The following is a 16,743-nucleotide window of genomic DNA, read 5'->3' on the forward strand; positions in this document are numbered from 1 at the left end:
TCTCATATGAGTATGTGCATGGAGAGTTTGTGTGTGTGCGCGCTTGTCTCATATGAGCATGTGCCTGGAGAGTTTGTGTGTGGACCCGCGTCTCATATGAGCATGTGCCTGGAGAGTTTGTGTGTGGACGCGCGTCTCATATGAGTATGTGCATGGAGAGTTTGTGTGTGGACGCGCGTCTCATATGAGTATGTGCGTGGAGAGTTTGTGTGTGGACGCGCGTCTCATATGAGCATGTGCCTGGAGAGTTTGTGTGTGGACGCGCGTCTCATATGAGTATGTGCCTGGAGAGTTTGTGTGTGTGCTCGCATCTCATATGGGTATGTGCGTGGAGAGTTTGTGTGTGCGCGCTTGTCTCATATGAGCATGTGCATGGAGAGTTTGTGTGTGGACGCGCGTCTCATATGAACATGTGCATGGAGAGTTTGTGTGTGGACGCGCGTCTCATATGAGTATGTGCCTGGAGAGTTTGTGTGTGTGCACGCTTGTCTCATATGAGCATGTGCATGGAGAGTTTGTGTGTGGACCCGCGTCTCATATGAGCATGTGCATGGAGAGTTTGTGTGTGGACGCGCGTCTCATATGAGCATGTGCCTGGAGAGTTTGTGTGTGGACGCGCTTCTCATATGAGTATGTGCGTGGAGAGTTTGTGTGTGCACGCTTGTCTCATATGAGCATGTGCATGGAGAGTTTGTGTGTGGACGCGCGTCTCATATGAGTATGTGCATGGAGAGTTTGTGTGTGGACGCGCGTCTCATATGAGCATGTGCATGGAGAGTTTGTGTGTGGACGCGCGTCTCATATGAGCATGTGCATGGAGAGTTTGTGTGTGGACGCGCGTCTCATATGAGCATGTGCATGGAGAGTTTGTGTGTGGACGCGCGTCTCATATGAGCATGTGCATGGAGAGTTTGTGTGTGGACGCGCGTCTCATATGAGCATGTGCCTGGAGAGTTTGTGTGTGGACGCGCTTCTCATATGAGTATGTGCGTGGAGAGTTTGTGTGTGCACGCTTGTCTCATATGAGCATGTGCATGGAGAGTTTGTGTGTGGACGCGCGTCTCATATGAGTATGTGCATGGAGAGTTTGTGTGTGGACGCGCGTCTCATATGAGCATGTGCATGGAGAGTTTGTGTGTGGACGCGCGTCTCATATGAGCATGTGCATGGAGAGTTTGTGTGTGGACGCGCGTCTCATATGAGCATGTGCATGGAGAGTTTGTGTGTGGACGCGCGTCTCATATGAGTATGTGCATGGAGAGTTTGTGTGTGGACCCGCGTCTCATATGAGCATGTGCATGGAGAGTTTGTGTGTGGACGCGCGTCTCATATGAGTATGTGCATGGAGAGTTTGTGTGTGGACCCGCGTCTCATATGAGTATGTGCATGGAGAGTTTGTGTGTGGACGCGCATCTCATATGAGTATGTGCATGGAGAGTTTGTGTGTGGACCCGCGTCTCATATGAGTATGTGCATGGAGAGTTTGTGTGTGGACGCGCATCTCATATGAGTATGTGCATGGAGAGTTTGTGTGTGGACCCGCGTCTCATATGAGCATGTGCATGGAGAGTTTGTGTGTGGACGCGCGTCTCATATGAGTATGTGCATGGAGAGTTTGTGTGTGGACGCGCGTCTCATATGAGTATGTGCATGGAGAGTTTGTGTGTGGACGCGCATCTCATATGAGTATGTGCATGGAGAGTTTGTGTGTGGACCCGCGTCTCATATGAGTATGTGCATGGAGAGTTTGTGTGTGGACGCGCATCTCATATGAGTATGTGCATGGAGAGTTTGTGTGTGGACGCGCGTCTCATATGAGTATGTGCGTGGAGAGTTTGTGTGTGCGCGCTTGTGTCATATGAGCATGTGCATGGAGAGTTTGTGTGTGGACGCGCGTCTCATATGAACATGTGCATGGAGAGTTTGTGTGTGGACGCGCGTCTCATATGAGTATGTGCCTGGAGAGTTTGTGTGTGTGCACGCTTGTCTCATATGAGCATGTGCATGGAGAGTTTGTGTGTGGACCCGCGTCTCATATGAGCATGTGCATGGAGAGTTTGTGTGTGGACGCGCGTCTCATATGAGCATGTGCCTGGAGAGTTTGTGTGTGGACCCGCGTCTCATATGAGCATGTGCATGGAGAGTTTGTGTGTGGACGCGCGTCTCATATGAGCATGTGCATGGAGAGTTTGTGTGTGGACCCGCTTCTCATATGAGTATGTGCGTGGAGAGTTTGTGTGTGCACGCTTGTCTCATATGAGCATGTGCATGGAGAGTTTGTGTGTGGACGCGCGTCTCATATGAGTATGTGCATGGAGAGTTTGTGTGTGGACGCGCGTCTCATATGAGCATGTGCCTGGAGAGTTTGTGTGTGGACGCGCGTCTCATATGAGTATGTGCATGGAGAGTTTGTGTGTGGACGCGCGTCTCATATGAGCATGTGCATGGAGAGTTTGTGTGTGGACGCGCGTCTCATATGAGTATGTGCATGGAGAGTTTGTGTGTGGACCCGCGTCTCATATGAGCATGTGCATGGAGAGTTTGTGTGTGGACGCGCGTCTCATATGAGTATGTGCATGGAGAGTTTGTGTGTGGACCCGCGTCTCATATGAGTATGTGCATGGAGAGTTTGTGTGTGGACGCGCATCTCATATGAGTATGTGCATGGAGAGTTTGTGTGTGGACGCGCGTCTCATATGAGTATGTGCATGGAGAGTTTGTGTGTGGACCCGCGTCTCATATGAGCATGTGCATGGAGAGTTTGTGTGTGGACGCGCGTCTCATATGAGTATGTGCATGGAGAGTTTGTGTGTGGACCCGCGTCTCATATGAGTATGTGCATGGAGAGTTTGTGTGTGGACCCGCGTCTCATATGAGTATGTGCATGGAGAGTTTGTGTGTGGACGCGCATCTCATATGAGTATGTGCATGGAGAGTTTGTGTGTGGACCCGCGTCTCATATGAGCATGTGCATGGAGAGTTTGTGTGTGGACGCGCGTCTCATATGAGTATGTGCATGGAGAGTTTGTGTGTGGACGCGCGTCTCATATGAGTATGTGCATGGAGAGTTTGTGTGTGGACGCGCATCTCATATGAGTATGTGCATGGAGAGTTTGTGTGTGGACCCGCGTCTCATATGAGTATGTGCATGGAGAGTTTGTGTGTGGACGCGCATCTCATATGAGTATGTGCATGGAGAGTTTGTGTGTGGACCCGCGTCTCATATGAGTATGTGCATGGAGAGTTTGTGTGTGGACGCGCGTCTCATATGAGCATGTGCATGGAGAGTTCCGCGCATCTCGTGTGTGTGGAGTTTGCGTGTATGTGCGTGAGCGACTTTAGGTGTGTCGTGCATTTCATGTATTTGTTTGAGCATTCAGCAGTATACATGTATGTTTGACTACTTAGTATATGTGTATGCACCTGTTTCATATATGTGTGCGTGAATGAAGTTTGATTTAAGCCCTAGACGGCGCCTCATATATTGTCGTCTTTTCGCGTGAAATATAACCAAAGAGCGCTTCTGCCTCGATGCCATGTTTGCTGCGTTTTGAACCAAAACAACGCAGCGCGTGTGACGTCATGACACATTTGCAACGAGCGGAACCGATAAGCGGAATCGTTAAGCAGGCATGCTAACGGTTCTAAGGAATTGGTTCACTGGGCACCGGTTCTAAAGAAGAACCGGTTCTCGGTTCCCATCCCTAACTGGCTCCCAGCAGGTCCGAGGAGTAACCAGGTAGAGGTGACACGAGGGACAAATGGGGGACGATAATGACTGGGTGGCAGGAATGGAGAATGGTGAACAGCACAGAAACCAACAAAAAACAGAGCATTCCTGATGGCAGTCTGAAGAGGTGGTGGGAGAAGGAGGCTGGGCAGGCTTCGCAGGACTGAAGAAGATGATACACATTCTGGCCAGATTGAGGGACACAAGGAATTCATCTCTCCACACTCACATAAATTGTCAATTAGGTCCAGCCAGTGCTCAGTCCACGAGGACTCGCTGTGATGGACGTTGACGCCGACTCACACCCCTGGTCAGACTCACTGAGGTGCTTCGACTCCGGGGCGATGGTGGACGCTGTCCTCTCTTCCTCGGGCATCGGCTCACACGTCTTCCATTCTGCGGGGGGCTCTGGTGCAGTAACCGTAGATCGAGGTGGTGACGGGCTGGGCTCTGGGTCAGGCTGCAAGACGTCTGCAAGGTGAGGCTGAACGCCAATGTCGTAGTCGTCATCCGCTTCGTCCACAGTGGCTACGTTTACATGCACAAATTTTTCAATTTGAATTCACTCCGATTGATGAATCTGAATGTTGATCACATGAACGCTAAACATGTGATCAATTTGATGTGTCACGCATTTATATGTCACAAGCTTGATAACGGAATAGATTTTTTGACATGCACTGCACGAGTTTCCCCATGTTTGCGCATAATAACCATTGTCCTACATTGGTTCTTTATTTGTTTTAAACAGCAGACTTAATATTTATCAATTTCTGGTCATAATTTGGAGACATTAAGCATAGGAACTGTTGTGCAGTACTGTTTTTATTTATTTATTTATTTATACACCGCATAAAGGCCCAAATCCAGTCGTCTGTGGATGAGAATCTGAAACTGGTGGGACGTTGTCCTGCTCCACTTCACAGACGCATTAAAAGGAGAATTTGAGAATGTTGGGACACTCATTTATGACACTTATTCAACGGGAAGAACAGCTCGTACAACTCGCTATTTCAACGTCTTTGCACATGCGCAGTTCTTTCAGTTTCGGTTTTCAATCTATTAAAGTGTTAACATGTTCTCTCGATTGGATTAGAAATGGATTAAACCAACGCTTTCAATCCGATCAAATTTCAGTCGGATCGAGCTCAATCGGATCGATTAAGGTGTTTTACATGAATGCTTGATTATTGATTATGTGGTTGCATGTAAACGTAGCCACTGAGTGTTGGTCCATTCACCCTCAGTGCGAAACTGATGTAGTCCTTCAGGGTCGAGCAAGGTTCGGCCTGGGGCATGAAAAGTGAATGTCGTTGTCCAGTCCACACTGAAATCCCTCCATCAGGCAGACGTCGGCGCAGCTTTTACTGTGGCAGGTGTTGACAAACTCCTCCATGTACTCCTCAAGGGTTCTCACATGCTGAAAATAAACACTCACTCCCCTCAACAGTTTGTAGCCCCTCCATGGGGCAACGATAATGGACCCGGTATCCATTATCTTCTTAGTTGGACCGGTCATCTGTCACGTTTAGGTTGTAGGAAGCAAAGGAAGATGAAGATCAGGATCCAAAAAGCTTTAATAATCCATCCATAGCAAATAATCCAAAAGGCAGGAGAGCAAACACAACATTAACGTGACTGGACAAATGAGAACTGAAAAGACTGCATCTTAAATACAAGGCAAATAAGGGTCATTAACGACAAACACCATTGATGAATCAATGAATCTCCATGACAACTCATAAGTGGCGGGAAACTAAACAAAAGAAATCAGGAATTAATGAAAACAACCATGAAAGTGAAACTAATGTGTGTAACAGAAACAAGTCAAGTCACATTTATTTATATAGTGCTTTTTACAGCACAGAGTGTTTCAAAGCAGCTTTACAGAGATAGCAGGGAAATAATGCAACAAAGTTTGTTTCCAGAAGAAAAAAGCATCACAGTCCAGCTTAAGTAAGTTCAGTGATGGTTCATTTTTGTTTAAAAAAAAAGTTATTAATTTAGTTAATTTATATATATATAGCCACTCTGGAGTAAACCGTGATGACATCATCCAGCTCAGTTCAGTTCTTGTATAATATTAGTGTCAATGCATGCAGATCAATAATATTGTTGAATATTAAATTAAATGTTAAATTTAATGTCCCTTAACTAAGCAAGCCAAGCCAATGGAAACAAAGGTGGAAAAGGCGACAGTGAAGGAACCAAAACTCCATCAGGGCAGAATGGAGAAAAAAACCTTGGGAGAACCCAGAGGCTCAGTCGCTCAGTTCTCCTCTGGCCAACGAGCGAACAGTGTATGATTATGATTCAGGCAGCATTACAGGTCAGAGGTCAGATTGGTTTGGAACAATCAGAATATTATCCAGTTCCATCTGGTTTAAGATCAGAGTCACGCCGGTATGGAGACCGGTTTGTTGAGGATCAGTGCCGATGGCTGTCGTGTCGATGAGTGGAGAGTCTAGTTGATACAATCTCTGCTGACACTTCAGGGATGCGTTGTGGTCATGTCTGGGTGTAGGTCCTCCATCTGAGCTGGATAAGGCCCGGATCCGGCTGACTACATCATGCGTTGTTGTCGTGTATAGGGTCAGGTCCTCCATCTGATCTGGATACGGCCCGGATCCGGCTTATTACAGTTAACCTCGGAAAAAGCAGACAGACTAACATTAGCGTAGATGCCATTCTTCTTATGATGTAGCGAGTACATCGGGTGTTATAGGAAGTGTCCCCGGTTCCGGCTGACCTAATTTATGGAGCCTAATAATCATTTAACTGATTTGAATAATAGGAATGTATAATTTTCTATGTGTATGCCAGGTTAAAGAGATAGTCTAGACTTAAACTGACAGAGTGTTTCTGCTTCCCACTTTATAGTAGGCGGAAAACACCACATGACAAAAGAAGTATGTCTGAATTCTGTAAAACCCAACAAGTTAAGCTAACTTATTTCATTTGAGGAAACCGATTACCTCAATTCATTTAAGTTTATAAAAAACAATAGTTATGAGTACTCTGAAATTATTTCAGTTGAGTTCACTAAAAGTAGATATTGCAGTCAAGAAATTAAGTGATTAATTAAGTGATTGTTGAGCATTAGTGACGAACACCAGCTGTTAACATCACTGAAGGACAGAGAAACACAAGAACTACAACTGATTTCCAACCACAACATTAGATGAAATCAACTGAAGATAAAATATGTTTAAATCTCTCAAGATCTCAGCAGAGGAGGATTGAACAACTCCACAAACAGCATTACCAGCCTCACTTATTACTAACCTAGTTTTACTTATTACTAGTTTGACTTGTATCATACGTCTACAGAAGTTGTTATTGTGAATGAACAGAGGTTTAGATGAAGATGATTTATTGAGTTTCATTTAAAGACACCATGATAGTGGTCAGTGTTTGCACAGACATCAAGAATCGAAATATAAATATAATATAAATATCGAAATATGCAAGTGAAAACAGTGAGTGTCCCCAAAACACTGCTTGCATACAGACAGCTGGCGAACCATACTGGTGAACCAGCTCCATTTAGCTTGAAAACAGCATGAATATGCTGGTCCACCAGCACTAACCAGTATTTGTTATTTCAGACTTGATTCTTGTGTGTAGCCGCATAAACAAGACACTTGATAACAGTAAAGGTGTTCTGATGCACTGTTCACACTGAACGAGATGCTATCTCTGGAGACCGCTGTACTGTTATATTCAAGATGGAACTAGACATAACTTTTTTTAAATTTGATCACAATTGAGATTTTTGTTTGTCCAATAAAAATGAAAGCTCAAAAATAAAATAAAAGGTCTGAGAAAGTGAGAGCTCAGGAGAGCAGGTGCTGAGTCAGAGAGGACAGGAATGCCGCTGGAATGAGGAAGAAACGTGTGTGTGTGTGTGTGTGTGTGAGGCTGAGAATGATCTGGGGAAGGAGAGGGCGGGAGTTCTCCAGGGATTGCGTGCGGACATCAAATGTTTACCTGTAACAAAGAGAGAGGGGGAGGAGAGGAGAAATGGCTGTGGTTTACAGGAGTGGGCGGAGAAACAGAGCCTCCAGCATGAGCTTCGCACGCAATTTAACAATACTACCTTTATGAAGACGACACACACACACACACACACACACACGCACGCACTCCTGCAGGAAGAAATCCAGGGTTTCATGTCAGTGGAATTTCAGTGGTAGTATTCTCTTATCACAAACCACAGGTCACACAGTCAAATCAGTGCAGAAATGAATTGGAAATTGGGGAACTGATTTTCTAAAACTTTTGAAATATGAAGGAGAATTTCAGTGCCATCTTTCTTATTATTTTCTAATGTCAGAAAAAAAATTGTTTTTCACATTGAGGATTTCTTAAACTATATTCTTCTTTAAATTTATCCTACTATTGGATGTCACTGGCAAGATTGGTTTCCCTGAAGATTTAAGTCATATTGTGCACAGACACAAAAGCATTTGGACATTTCCACTATTCATTTGGGTAAAAGCACACTCCATGTCCACGGCCACTTTAATCCGATCAACTATTCCCACATTGTATGGAAATATCACTCAGTTAACCTACATGATAATGCCATGGTGAAAACGTTCACTTCACCCCATATGTAAATCACAATCTCATTCTTGATTGCTTGCTGTATTATGATTGAGACGGGAAAAGTTTTCGCACATGACCCCAACAACTAGAGTCACTGGTAACACTTTACAATAAGGTTCATTAGTTAACATTAGTTATACCTTAGTTAACATGAACTAATTTCAACATTACGTTATTAAAATCAAAGGTTGTATTTGTTAACATTAGTTAATGCACTGTGAACTAACATGAACAAACAAGGAAGGATTTTTATTAACTAACATTAACAAAGATTAATAACTACTGTAACAAATGTATTGCTCATTGTTAATTCATGTTAGTTAATGCATTAATGTTAACTACTGAAGCTTATTTTAAAGTGTTACCGAGGCATTAATAATTGGGTGATTTGCATCTTGTTTGCTTGTCAAACCACGTCCTGAATGATCAGATTGCTATCCATCTCGAATTGAAGGTGTTCACACTTTATCTTTCCAAGATCGTATAACAATCCTATCAGCAGAAACACATTCATTGACCAAATAAGTCATAAAAAACCCTGAGAGTTGACGCCAAACTAAGCTGACTTTGCGTTGCAAGTAAATTTCTTCCATAGAAGCTCAGGTGAATGTATAACTATAAATAAAGCATGTGTGCTCACAGGGTGTGTGTGTGCGCTGGGCTGTCCTCCTCTCTGTGAGTCGGAGCTCGTCACAATGGCAGTATTGTTCTGAAGGCAGGCCCATGCGTGCTCACACACTCCTCTACCTGAGCAGCAGACAGGTGTATCTCTGCTAGTCACGCACAGCCACGCTGCCAAATATCAGCACGCACCACTGTCTGCACACACACCTCTGTGCGGATGGACATTCCTCGCGTTTCCTCGCAATGCCAATGTCCCTTCAAAAGGTGTACATTCATGTGTGTTCTTGTGGACTTAGTGGGAGATTCTGCTATCATGGGGTGTGTTTCCCAAAAGCATCGTTAGCCAACTATGGTCACACGTTATCAGCAGTTCAACGAGTCTGTGTTTCCCCGAAACCATCGTTCCAACGAACATTCGCAAGCAGCATCTGTGTTTGAGCGACAGATCTCGACCTGTGGTTAGAAGAGGAGTTTCTTGTTTGCATGACATATGGACTCAATAAATCCTTATCTTGAGCAACATTCAGTACAACCTGTGTCTTTTATTTAGAATACATACAAATGTAATTTACGTCTTTTGGTTTGTCAAGAGATTTAAAGCACCGTTTTTTTGAAGAGTGCGCATGAACGAGCTCTAGTGTGTGTGAACGAACTCTAGTGTGTGTGAACGTGCTCTAGTACGTAAGAACGAGCCTATAGGCTCGTACACACCGGGACGAATATCGGCGCGCGTTATTCGGCAGCGTTTTATAACGCGTTTTTTGTGTTCACACCCAAGCGATTTTCGCTGACGATGAGCCGAGTGAACATGCAAATTCATTCCCTGACATAAGATGGCGCCCATTTGCTCTGCAATACCACTCCATTTATCAAGATTTTGGTAGTCGCTGTCGCGTTCTTTATGTCATATAGTTCTTTATGTTCCGACACCAACGAGACCAGCAGCTCTACATTCATCTTGCCTTGCATCTTCCTCGTCTTATATCTTCCCGGCAGTGTAGACGCTACTTGGCGTTTATCTTCTTCGCCGTTACGTATGTGTGCTCGGCAAGACCGTTTCGTGTTTGAGCGCCCCCAAGTTGTGTTTTACTGTAACTTCAGAAGCTCCAGACACGTGAGCAAAAGCGCCAATCTCATTGGCCGGATAGTTTTTGACGCGGCGCGTCAAACTAAAAAAACTAACCCGAGGCGTTTTTTTTTTAAATTACGCTTTTACGCGTGCCGTTTTTCGTGTCGGTGTGCACACTCACATTGGCGCCCTTTGTTTAGTCACGAGGCGTTAAACGTCGGCCCCGGTGTGAACAGGCCTTATGATTGAATCTGGAAATAAAGCAAAATAACTGAGAAATATTTGAAATAGTCCTCAGATGCCATGTCTGTAATTTACATCAAAACATCTAGCGTTAATTCAATCTCAAACAGGTTCATTAAAAGTAGTTATTACTCCAACACCTGCGTGACATCATTAGCCAACGTGGGTGAACGACCAATTTGCAACAATACGGTTTCAGGAAACAGTCGTGACTTACGTCTTGTACGGGAAACACACCCATGTTCAATAACCTAAAAATCATAAAAACAGTAATAATATTAAATCACTTACGTTTTACCCTAGAGAAAAACAAAGTTTCTAATTTCTTCAGTTTCATTAGGTTGGCCTTGTAGTCTCTTTGTCTTACATTCTCATTATTTTTGGTTTCATTATCATTTTTTATACCAGTCACAAATTTGGGATTTGGGTTTCAATGGCATAACGGGACTTGCAACAGATTTTTTGTGGATTTTATGGACAAATGAATGTATAACAACAGTAAATAATTGACGGCCATTGTTTGTCTGAGCATCTATAACTTGGGCCCTTGTCCTTCATATGCTGCTTCTGGGTGAATTATTTCTTCACGACATAAGCTGTGTTCCAAACCTTATTAACTCTTTTCCCGTCATTGACAGAAATTTCCGGCTTTCCGTGTTTTCACTGTTATACAGTAGGGGGCGCTATTACACATCTTCTGAAAGAGTACTGAATCTTCTGATCAAAACACATGAGGATAAGAAGCAGAAACAAGCAATAGCATATGTAAGCCGATGCATATGTACAATAATGTGATCATCAACATTAAACAGCATAAATCATGAGCTATAGGACTGTGAAGCTTTAGGGGTGTTGATGGACTCAATCTTTCTGAATCTGATCCAGATGTAGTCCTTTACGAAAATCCGATTTTCTGAGCTCTTTGCTCAGAATGTTGCTCTTTTTATGAAACGTACCCACATTTAAGTGTTGATAAAAATATAATGCATTAAGCTAGAATAAAATGTTTTTTTTTTTTTTTATAATTGTTTAAATATTTTGGAGGCCATGAACATTTTGTGAAAATGTAAAACAAATGCTGGTGGTGGCTTGCAACTTAAAAAAAAAAAAACTTATCAGAAACTTATAGAAAACAATATGTTTGAATGAATTATCCATGTTTCTGATATGTGTACATACACCAGCTAAGGCTGCTCAAAATTCAATCACTAAATTAAATTAAATCACATTAACAGAAACCCATTATGTGGGTATTTGATCAAAATCATTGTTATAACGTAGATACTGACATCACCCTAGGCTGGAAGATAAATTTTTCAGTAATAAAGTTGTCTTTTTGTATTTTGACAGCTTGTATAAAATGTATGCTACACACAGGTTTAGGAAAATTGCTTAATATTCATCTTACCAAAGACTTTATATATGCATAGATGGTGCACTCATCATAGAATGGGAGAAAGAGCAACAAGCAATATTGTCATAGAAACAGTCAGAGTCCTGAGACATACACTTAGGATTTCACATGTCCATTGGCTGGTCCAACCTGAAATATATAAGCATTTTAAAAGCTATCTGAGCATACGAAACATCATTTATGGGACAGTTCATGTCTTATTTTAGCAGAATATGCTCTTTGAATTAAAAAATTATGTATTCCACCAGACATCCAACTCCTTCTTAGTTTGCATTATAAGTTCTGAGGGGATAGCTACTGATGATAGTAAAGTGCGGGCGGTGTTGAATTGGCTCCAACCTACCACGATTCCTAGGGTTCGCTAACTTCTATAGATGATTCATCAGAAACTTTAGCACACTTGCAGCCCCAATCACCTCCATCCTAAGAGGAGGAAATACCAAACTTTGCTGGTACTCTGGCCCTTCAAAGAATTGCTTCACATCTGGACCTATATTGCATCATCCTGACCCCAACATCCTATTTGTGGTCAAAGTAGGGACTTCAAACACAGAAATAGGCTCCGTCATCTCCCAAAGTCAAGGTTCCTAAACTATACCCTTATTTTTCTCGTAAACTCTCCTCTGCCGAACGTAATTATGATGTGAGTAATGTGAACTTTCTGGCTATGTAAGCAGCTTTTGAAGAGTGACGGCATTGTACCATAATATTAACAGTCATTGATCACTTTTCTAAAGCATGCCAGTTAATACCTTTACCCAAGCTCCCAACAGCCTTTGAAACAGCAGAACATCTCTTCCACTACGTGTTTCGCTATTATGGACTACCTGAAGATATTGTCTCAGACCGGGGTTCCCAGTTCAAATCTCGGGTATGGATGGCCTTCTTTTCGCCCGCTCAATGTAAATATAAGCCTCACCTCAGGATATCACCCACAATATAACAGTCAAATCGAATGTCTAAACCAAGAACTCACAAAGTCTCTTAGATTGTAATGTCAGCAGAGTCTGTCGGACTGGACCTGCTTCCTACTCTGGGCAAAATATCCTCAAAATTCCCTTCAGAAACCTTCCACTGGCATTACCCCTTTCCAATGTGTCCTGGGATACCCTCTGAGGTACCGGCTTTTGACAACTGGCTCCAACGGAGCACATGTACTTCTTCAACGTGCAGGAAATGGACAGAAGAAACAAGCTGATCTTCACTGTCGTTGTTGTCCCAATTATGCACCAGGACAGTGGATCTGGCTTTCTACCCTGCAAGAAGCTCAGTCCTCTGTCCAAGAAGCTATCTTCAGGAGTATGAATTTAACTATAGAATCAATTTTGAATGCGCATGTGAACGCCATCAGGTCACAGGTTCGCGTTTAAAGTCTGTTTAGAGAGAACGCCGTCGTCTTAGTGGCCCCTAATGTAATAACAAATGATAATTTTGCGGCAAGTAAATCAATCAAAACCAACTTTAGCTGGAAATAACATTATTCAAAAATCGCTATAAAGCCAAAACAATCTCTGTTACCGTAAATTGTATGTTTATCTCTGTAAAGCTGCTTTGAAACAATCTCCATTGTTAAAAGCGCTATATAAATGAAGATGACTTGACTTGACTTGACATGTGTTCTCCCACCATACGGATATATAAAGAAATTTTGTGCTAAGGGTTGAGATTTATAAATGAAGATAATTCTATAGATTAAATTAAATTAAATTTAAATTAAATTTCTATAGATTATAATTCCATTAGACTTCAATCTCATTGTGCACAGCACAGTATATTATACACAGCAAAAACTCCAGTGTTAAATAAACTCTCCTGGTATTTTATTTGGCTCCACACTCAAGAGTGTTAAAGTGTTAAAATATGAGTGTTAAATGAACACTGAAGCAGTGTTGTGAGATAATGATGATAACGAGATAATTAAGTGATGAATTGAGTGATGATTGACCATTTTTGAAGATAGCTGATATTACGAAGCAGAATCACCAAAGGAGAATTAAAAAAAAAAAAATGTTTAAGACACCGTTATGGTGATCAGTGTTTGCTTTGTTTGGGCTTTTGTCCCTTAAATTTTGAATTTTGTTTGGTAGTTAAAAACAGCCAGATGAACAAAGAGAAAATGTGATTGAAATATATTTTACTGCTGTTGATTTAAGTTTTCAATAAATATAGTAGGCATATATATTGTTATATCAGTGCCATAGTATAATATATATATTATATTGTTGCCATAGCTCAATGAACCTTCTTCATAATTCATCATAGCAGCACCAACACCATCGTCTCTCTTTCATTCCGGCATGTTTGAAAGCAGTGTATGGAAGAGAACAAAGAACAAACTGATGTGAACAAAATCAGGCCGAAACAAAGTTCGTTTGGAGTTCGAAACAGCTTGGCAAAGCAAGCTTTCCAGAAAAGTTTACTCCGGCTGGTTAACACCTTTGTACTACCATTGTTCGTGGTGATTACCTAATAGGTAGGTGTGCGCGGAGGCTCCGCCTCCTTTCACATGGAAATCTTCTTTGGTTCATTTCTTCTGTTCAGTCCTTCAGATCAGACGTCCAGAGTTAAAACGTGAACACACTGGAGAGCTGCTTTGGAGAGGGGTCCTCTAGGGCCTCTGGACGAGGTCCCTCTCGGGGCTCTGGACGAGGACTCTCTCGGGGCTCTGGATGAGGACTCTCTCGGGGCTCTGGATGAGGGGGGCCCTGGATGAGGACGGGGGTCCTCTCTGGGCTCTGGATGAGGACCCTTTCGGGCTTTGGACGAGGATGGGGGTCCTCTCGGGGCTCTGGACGGGGACAGGGGTCCTCTCGGGGCTCTGGACGAGGACGGGGGTCCTCTCGGGGCTCTGGGCGAGGACCCTCTCGGGCTTTGGACGAGGACGGGGGTCCTCTCGGGGCTCTGGACGAGGACCCTCTCGGGCTTTGGACGAGGATGGGGGTCCTCTCGGGGCTCTGGACGAGGACCCTCTCGGGCTTTGGACGAGGATGGGGGTCCTCTCGCGGCTCTGGACGGGGACAGGGGTCCTCTCAGGGCTCTGGACAAGGATGGGGGTTCACTCGGGGCTCTGGATGAGGGGGGCCCTGGATGAGGACGGGGGTCCTCTCGGGGCTCTGGATGAGGACCCTCTCGGGCTTTGGACGAGGATGGGGGTCCTCTCGGGGCTCTGGACGGGGACAGGGGTCCTCTCGGGGCTCTGGACGAGGACTCTCTCGGGGCTCTGGATGAGGGGGGCCCTGGATGAGGACGGGGGTCCTCTCGGGGCTCTGGATGAGGACCCTTTCGGGCTTTGGACAAGGATGGGGGTCCTCTCGGGGCTCTGGACGGGGACAGGGGTCCTCTCGGGGCTCTGGACGAGGACGGGGGTCCTCTCGGGGCTCTGGGCGAGGACCCTCTCGGGCTTTGGACGAGGACGGGGGTCCTCTCGGGGCTCTGGATGAGGACCCTCTCGGGCTTTGGACGAGGATGGGGGTCCTCTCGGGGCTCTGGACGGGGACAGGGGTCCTCTCGGGGCTCTGGACGAGGACCCTCTTGGGCTTTGGACGAGGATGGGGGTCCTCTCGGGGCTCTGGACGAGGACCCTCTCGGGCTTTGGACGAGGATTGGGGTCCTCTCGGGGCTCTGGACGGGGACAGGGGTACTCTCGGGGCTCTGGACAAGGATGGGGGTTCACTCGGGGCTCTGGACGTGGACCCGGGGGTCCTCTCGAGGCTCTGGACGAGGACGGGGGTACTCTCGGGGCTCTGGACGAGGACAGGGGTCCTCTCAGGGCTTTGGATGAGGACCCTCTCAGGGCTCTGGACGAGGACAGGGGACCTCTCGGGGCTCTGGATGAGGACGGGGGGTCCTCTCGGGGCTAAGCTCTGGACAAGGACAAGGGTCCTCTCGGGGCTCGGCTATGGACGAGGATGGGGGTCCTCTCGGGGCTCTGGACGGGGACAGGGGTCCTCTCGGGGCTCTGGACGAGGACGGGGGTCCTCTCGGGGCTCTGGGCGAGGACCCTCTCGGGCTTTGGACGAGGACGGGGGTCCTCTCGGGGCTCTGGACGAGGACCCTCTCGGGCTTTGGACGAGGATGGGGGTCCTCTCGGGGCTCTGGACGAGGACCCTCTCGGGCTTTGGACGAGGATGGGGGTCCTCTCGGGGCTCTGGACGGGGACAGGGGTCCTCTCAGGGCTCTGGACAAGGATGGGGGTTCACTCGGGGCTCTGGATGAGGGGGGCCCTGGATGAGGACGGGGGTCCTCTCGGGGCTCTGGATGAGGACCCTCTCGGGCTTTGGACGAGGATGGGGGTCCTCTCGGGGCTCTGGACGGGGACAGGGGTCCTCTCGGGGCTCTGGACGAGGACTCTCTCGGGGCTCTGGATGAGGGGGGCCCTGGATGAGGACGGGGGTCCTCTCGGGGCTCTGGATGAGGACCCTTTCGGGCTTTGGACAAGGATGGGGGTCCTCTCGGGGCTCTGGACGGGGACAGGGGTCCTCTCGGGGCTCTGGACGAGGACTCTCTCGGGGCTCTGGACGAGGACGGGGGTCCTCTCGGGGCTCTGGGCGAGGACCCTCTCGGGCTTTGGACGAGGACCCTCTCGGGCTTTGGACGAGGATGGGGGTCCTCTCGGGGCTCTGGACGGGGACAGGGGTCCTCTCGGGGCTCTGGACGAGGACCCTCTTGGGCTTTGGACGAGGATGGGGGTCCTCTCGGGGCTCTGGACGAGGACCCTCTCGGGCTTTAGACGAGGATTGGGGTCCTCTCGGGGCTCTGGACGGGGACAGGGGTACTCTCGGGGCTCTGGACAAGGATGGGGGTTCACTCGGGGCTCTGGACGTGGACCCGGGGGTCCTCTCGAGGCTCTGGACGAGGACGGGGGTACTCTCGGGGCTCTGGACGAGGACAGGGGTCCTCTCAGGGCTTTGGATGAGGACCCTCTCAGGGCTCTGGACGAGGACAGGGGACCTCTCGGGGCTCTGGATGAGGACGGGGGGTCCTCTCGGGGCTAAGCTCTGGACAAGGACAAGGGTCCTCTTGGGGCTCGGCTATGGACGAGGACGGGGACAC

The sequence above is a fragment of the Rhinichthys klamathensis genome, unplaced genomic scaffold (assembly GCF_029890125.1).
Source record: "Rhinichthys klamathensis goyatoka isolate OS25496 unplaced genomic scaffold, OSU_Roscu_1.1 h1tg000065l_1, whole genome shotgun sequence".
NCBI lineage: Eukaryota > Metazoa > Chordata > Actinopteri > Cypriniformes > Leuciscidae > Rhinichthys > Rhinichthys klamathensis.